This window comes from Oreochromis niloticus, linkage group LG8 (genome assembly GCF_001858045.2).
Source record: "Oreochromis niloticus isolate F11D_XX linkage group LG8, O_niloticus_UMD_NMBU, whole genome shotgun sequence".
NCBI lineage: Eukaryota > Metazoa > Chordata > Actinopteri > Cichliformes > Cichlidae > Oreochromis > Oreochromis niloticus.
The window spans coordinates 21,082,378-21,088,630 of record NC_031973.2 but is presented as its reverse complement, the minus strand read 5'-3'; the positions used below and the strand labels follow the sequence as shown (position 1 = coordinate 21,088,630).

The 6,253-nt window shown below is 39.4% G+C and overlaps 1 long non-coding RNA gene across 8 annotated transcripts; it reads right to left on the bottom strand.

Moving 5' to 3' along the window:
* Positions 1 to 2,227: 2,227 nt before the first annotated feature.
* LOC102075740 (zinc finger protein 431) lies at positions 2,228 to 6,051 on the bottom strand. 8 transcript variants are annotated; one of them, XR_003221332.1, is made up of 5 exons: positions 4,611 to 6,051; positions 4,321 to 4,497; positions 4,140 to 4,245; positions 3,246 to 3,794; positions 2,228 to 3,148 (listed from the first exon to the last, which is right to left on the bottom strand). It is a non-coding gene; the product is annotated as a zinc finger protein 431 (long non-coding RNA). The 8 variants fall into 8 exon arrangements; XR_003221334.1 differs by having other exon boundaries at positions 4,325 to 4,497; XR_003221333.1 differs by having other exon boundaries at positions 4,321 to 4,352; positions 4,611 to 6,049.
* Between the last annotated feature and the right edge of the window lie 202 nt (positions 6,052 to 6,253).

Genomic DNA, 6,253 nt, shown 5'->3' with positions numbered 1-6,253 from the left:
TAAAACTATGAAGACACTCAAAATAAATTTCCTGTGGTTAGAAACTACTTAGTGTAATTTTTTTGTACTTACAGTTTTGAGGGATATATCTCTGAAATTTCTCTAAGTAGAAATTTACATTATGTTATGTTTTTTATTTAGGAGTAATTATGGTCCAAAAAACAACAGTTCACTGTGAATTTTACATTTATCAAGTATACCGTTATGTATTCTGCATTATTATTATATTTTCCATAGTGAAATTCTGGCAACCACAGCTGCCAGCAATTTACCGTAAATTCAACATTATTATATTAATATAATATAATTATATTAATATAATATAATTATATTAATATTATATTATATAAACATTAAAAGCATGAAGTAATCCCCAACCTGATTTTATGAATTTGCAGTCGTTTCTTTCAATAACGATATTTTCCAGTGGGAAAATGTGGGATGACTCGTGGGAGCCCGGCAGTGAATTTCAACACCACTTTGCCGTGCCTGATGTGCCACCTCCTTCAGCCAGTGAGCAAGTCTGTTCATCATATTGTGTTGGTCGTTTACAAACAAGTAATATTATATAATCTTACTTGTTTGTAACATTTGTAACATAATGTTATTAATATAATATCTGCAAACTGTAGATGTGTACTGTCTACGGGGAACAGTGTCAAAAATATGTGGAACCAAAGATCCAGATACCACATTGGTCTTTGCTGTTGACGGACAGGATGTGTTCGTTTGAAGCAGTTTGATTGGTTACAAATGTTAGACTCATATTTATACTTGTTTAAGTGCATTGTTTTATGCAAAAATCTGTATCTTAGTTCTGTGATCTTATGTTGAATGTTAATTGTAAAGCTTTGTTTTATTTTTTTTTTTGCTACATTCTGTAAAAAGTGAGTGCAGAATGTGAAAAGTGGTTCTGGCATGGCTGCATTAGCCGGGTCCTTCTGACTGCATTGGGGCCTGTAATTCACAAAATCAATGTCATGTTGTAGTGAATATGACCTGAAAGCAGCAACTGAGCCCATAAACTCATCACTTTGTTTGCTTTTGTTTCTCTAATAAAGGTGGCATTATAAACATGTGTTTTGTTTATTTATAACTGTGACGGCTGCTGTGAATCTACTGAGTACTGTCACTGCAAATAAAACTAAAACATAGAAAGTTCATTGACGTGTGAGAACCTGAAGTGCTTTTTGATGTTGAGACTTCATGTTTTTTTATTATTGTTATTTAGTATCAAAGTGAGAATTTCATAACAAATACATTAAGCCACATAATCTGTGGAAATAAGCTGTAATTTAATGACCAACAAATTAAATGTCTTTAGTTTATAGTGATGGTGGCATTTGGACTCTGGTGTATTATGGTGTACAGACGAACTGACTGAAATTCTTAAAGATTATTTATGTTAATAAATCAATGTAACAAAATCAAAGCAGATTTTCAACAATATAGAAATATGTAAAGGATCATTTGAATAATGATGGCATTTGGAAGAAGTCGGGGAGGAAATGTAGGCCGCGTACTGCAAAGGTGTTTTTTCTTGTTATCATAAGACATTTGGAGTGACGGCTTCCACAACTCTGTGTTTGGCTGTGCTGAAGCAAAAAACACTTAAGAACACTTAAAAACAAAACAAACTCTAAATGTTCCTAAAAGCTTCCCATGTTTGGAACAATTAGCAGAGGAAGAGCTTGACGTACCCGGGAGGTAAAAATGACCTGAGATCTCCCAGTTCATTCTCCTTCCACTGTTATCTTCTGTTGTCCACAAAAGGGGACAATAGAAGATTGAAAATGTTGCCTGATCTGATGGGTCTCAATCTCTGTAACATTCAGATTTTGGTGTCAGAATTTGTCTTAAAAAACACAAAAGCATGGATCCATCCTGCCTTGTATCAGGAAACGTTGATAAACTCTGAGCAAATGAAACCACAACTATAAAAGATTATTTTCTAAAAAATTTTTGAAAAGAAATTCAGAAGTTTTAACAGCAAGTTTGAAAAAAACAACAAGATTTTAAAGATCTTATTTTTCTTAAATTTAAGATCAGAGTTTGTAATAAGCTGCAGGAACCCTGTTCAGTGTGAGGGAGGGAAAGCCAAGTGTCCTCTGATAAACCTCCATCTGTGTCACTGAAAACAGTTCATCTGACTCTGACTGTAAACATGTTTCCATTCATCCCTCGAGTCTTTACTCTGAAAAACAGGAAATGACATCATGGCTCAAACTGTCATTAAACCATTTCTTTATTGAACATTTGGATTTTTTATTTAACCGTTGCAACGTTTCATAACACAGACAGCCTGAACAAAGAACACCTACAGAACACATGGATCAAAATACATTCAATAACAACTTGATTACATAACAACAGATTTCTTCTTCCAACAAAACAAAGCTAACCACTCGATAAGAACACTAAAGTAGAAGAGTTTAGAAAGCTTAAGATGTAACTGCAGGAACATTTATATTTACAGCAGCCTCATCAGTTCTTTACATGAGATTCCAGCTGAACTCTGTGGAGCCTGATCTCAACAGTTTTAAGTCTGATCCTGACACCAGATTCACCGTGATCCGGAGATGGGAATGATTTCCGCCCCGCGTGATCACGCTGATGTTTGCACAGAGCAGATAGTGAAGTGAAGGTTTTTGCACATTTGTAGCAGTGAAACAGTTTATCTGCAGCGTGGGATCGTTTGTGTTCAGAGTATGAACTGAGATTCCTGAAAGTCTTGTCACACCGGTCACAGCTGTAGTTTCCTTCCACGTGGGTATGTTCATGATGGTTACGACTACTTGATTGTGAGAAGCTTTTGTCACAGTGACTGCACTTGTATGGTTTCTCTCCTGTGTGGACTCGTTTGTGTTTTAAGCTCACCTGCAGTGGTGAACGATGACCCACACTGATCACAGAGGTGCTTTTTAACCCCACTGTGAATGACTTCATGGTGTTTTAACTCATGTGATCTGGTGAAGCTTCTCCCACATTCTTTGCAGTATTTCAGTTTCTCTCCAGTGTGTCTACGTTGATGTATTTTTAGGCTCTTTGCATGACCGAAAGATTTTCCACAAAGGTCACAACAAAAGTCTTTCCCACCACCACAGCGATGACAGGGTTGAGAACTGGATCCATCTGCGTCGCTCTGCTTCTAAACAAAGACACAAAGACAGTTGAAGTCAGTCCTTCAACATTTGTATCGTGAACGTCGCCTGAAATAAAGAGCATCTCTGCCAACGTCCAATTACTTTTTACTCCAATTACTTTTTCAGTTCAAAAGTCTTCTCACACAGGTCACATTTATAAGGTTTCTCCTCAGTGTGGGTAAACATGTGGCTTTGTAACTGTGCATCTGTTATAAACCGTTGGCCACGCCGATCACACCAGTACACAACATGTCTGGTGTGAATGCGTAGGTGTTTATTTCGGCTGTCTCGCCGACTGAAAGTTTTTCCACAAATGTCACAGCTATATGTCTTAGTTCCAGAGTGGGTAACCAGATGCCTCTGTAAGCTGCAACTGCGATCAAAAGCTCTGTCACACTGATCACAGCTGTACGCTTTAACTCCACTGTGGAAGAGTTGGTGTTTTCTTAGGCAACTATCCCAGGGAAAAGACTTTCCACACAAGTCACAGCTGAACGGTCTCTCTCCAGTGTGGATGACTTGATGCCTTGATAGTGAAGCTTTGCGAGAAAAATCCTTCCCACACTGGTCACAGCTGTAGTTTTTCTCTCTCTTTCTTCTGTGAGGTTTGTCGGCCTCCTGAGAGCGCTGACTTTTCGGTCCATGTTGGTCCTGCAGCGACAGAGATACAAACACAGGCAGTGAGTGAAATGCAGTCGTTGAACAAACTGAAAAACTGGTGACATCTGCTGGCCAAAAACATGAAGAGTAACTTGAACTTACAAATAAAGTGCTTCATTATAACTGCCCACTCTACAGAGCTCAGCTGACAGCTTCTGTTTAATATTATGTGAGAGTTCTGTCTGATATCAGGCTACCGTTTGTGGTGCTTTCAATGTGTATTTGTGTGTGTGTGTGCATATAAATATATATGTATATATATATATATATATATATATATATATAAATTAAATTAAATCCAATCCATTTGGTGAAACAGTGGTATTTTTTCCTCACCTTCTGTGTTGAGCTCATCATTTTCTCTGTAGTAGCTGAGCTGAGTGCAAACGGCTGAAAATGTTCCTCTGCTGCTCCCTCAGACTTTTCTCCTCCTGCTGATCAGCTGGGACACAAAACAGACCTTTGTTAGACTCCACACTGCACTGAACAGTCAAAGTGTCTCATATGTTCTTCTGACCTACGGCTGCACACTTTGGTTCAACTGCTGTACTGTGGAGGACAAAGAGGAAACTTCAGCGGGTGGTGAGGGTGCCAGAGCGGGCAATTGGCACTTCACTAATCCCCCTCAAAGACATTTATACTGGCAGACTTCAGCGGAAAGCCAGTATCATCATCATCAAGGACCCCTCGCACCCTGGACACACACGTTTTCCCACCTTCCCTCTTGTAAACGCTACAGATCCATCAGGTCAAAGATAATCAGACTCAATAGAAGCTTTTACCCACAGGCTGTCAAACATGCCCTACCTCCACCCTGATTGAACGTTAACTGTGCTGTTAACACTCAGGAACACTTGCACTTTATGGGCGATCGTGGCAGTTTGTCTTCTAATTGGAAGGTTGCCGGTTCGAGCCCCGACTCCGACAGTCTCGGTCGTTGGGAAAAAGGGAAGCAGCACTGAATTATCATCAATGAAAGAGCAGAGATTGCAAAATAAATCAGGAAAGGACTTCAAACTTACTGAGACTAAGGCCTCTGTTACAAATCTGTCTCATACAAAAACATGTTGTACAGGTACAGTATGGTAAGTGTTCATAGTAATTCATAAGCCGGCTCTACCTGAACCCCTTCAATATTTAAAAGTTTGTGTTTTTCTTAATTGCAGTCAGAGTGTGGCTGCTAAAGATGAAAACACATACAGAATGTAAACTGAGCTTGGTGACCTTTGTTAGTAACAAATGAGGCCAAAAAAACAAAACCCAAAACACACAAACACGATATTCATTAATAATTAGAAAGCATCTAAACATTCTGGTGGTGGATTTTTACAGTCTTCCGCTCGCTGTCATCTTCATAACCATCGTGATCAATACGTGACTTGGCGAAGTCCTGAGGTAGGCGGGCTGTCTCTGCTGATGTTACCTTCACAGGCAGGAACAGCGTCTGGCACGAGTTGGGGAAACATCCCAGTGCACTGGTGTAGTTTCCTTTCCAGGTGTTTGACATTTGACACTTCAACATTAAAGGGAACAAGAAGAAGCAGAGTTGGGTCAGGTGACCACATGGTTTGTAAAATACTGACAGGAAGTAACCAGGTAGTTAGAAATGGATGGCAGCATGTGTTTAGAGGGACTGCGTTATAGTTGGTGTAGTTAGGTAACTATACTTACCAAACGCAGAAGCACACAGACGAACAAGGATCAGATGCTGAATGTTGCATAGCCACCACCAAACAACTGACTTATTTTTACACACCGGCCAGCATCTGGCCAATCCACCACCTTTCATTATTTGTACCGTTATAGAAAAAAACAACAACAAAAATCCATCGGCCCATAAAAACGAAAAATCACCATCGGCCCACCGGGCAAATGGCCGGTATGCCCGATGGGCAGTCCAACTATGAGTCTAGCACTAGGCTTAATCCATTCAATTCAAGTTCCAAATAATGTCAGTGTGTTTATTGTAAGGCAAATTAATATGCATGCTAGGTTGAACCCACCCGAGAGATTCATAAAGTTTTATCTATGAATTCCTTAAAAACTTTTTTGCTTTACAGTCACACAAATGTTGACCATGAAAGCTTTTTGTAGTGACCTATGCTGCCTTCACCTACAAAGTCCAGAGCACACAGTACATGTTGGTATAAGCTACACCACATAGCTGCTACAGTTATATTACACCACAGATTTGTGTATAATCGTTATCGTGAGACTATGTAACAAGAGCATATGATCTGTTGATAAAACTCACTGTTATGAAGATAGATTGGTTCCAGTGTGTTCATGAAATGCTGGGTTTATCCATCTTCTGGGCCGTGCCTACAGTGGACTTCGGAAGATTTCCTTGTGAGGGAGCTGGTGGTGAAGATCTCGAGGTCCTTCTTGATTCCTGCGATGAGCTTCAGTCTTCCTGATGTTTCTAAAATTATGCCTCTCTCAGTGGGTCA